The sequence below is a fragment of the Penaeus monodon genome, chromosome 20 (assembly GCF_015228065.2).
Source record: "Penaeus monodon isolate SGIC_2016 chromosome 20, NSTDA_Pmon_1, whole genome shotgun sequence".
In the NCBI taxonomy this organism is placed as follows: domain Eukaryota; kingdom Metazoa; phylum Arthropoda; class Malacostraca; order Decapoda; family Penaeidae; genus Penaeus; species Penaeus monodon.
This window is the reverse complement of record NC_051405.1, coordinates 42,384,605-42,384,849: the sequence shown is the minus strand read 5'-3', so window position 1 is coordinate 42,384,849 and position 245 is coordinate 42,384,605. Positions and strand designations below refer to the sequence as shown.

Here is a 245-nt window from a genome sequence, read left to right as displayed (position 1 = left end):
GAATATCCAATGCTTAGCTTTCCTTTTTCCAATATCACTGTGGATATCACTCTCTAACTTAATTCAGACATATATCGCAATAACATTAATCACCAATATATTTCTGTTTAATATACATTGTTGGTTTTTTATTTTAGTTTTATCATTGATTTAGTTTCCATCATGGTTGTCATCATATCGTGCACATATTTTACCCTAGAACAAGAATCATTAATCAATATCGATTCCCAGAGAAACACACACGT

At 30.2% G+C, this 245-nt stretch overlaps 1 protein-coding gene across 1 annotated transcript in view; it reads right to left on the bottom strand.

The window, feature by feature from the left end:
• LOC119585842 (carbonic anhydrase-related protein 10-like) overlaps positions 1–245 on the bottom strand; it is a gene marked incomplete in the record, with an annotated part of 83,932 nt that overhangs the window by 56,224 nt on the left and 27,463 nt on the right.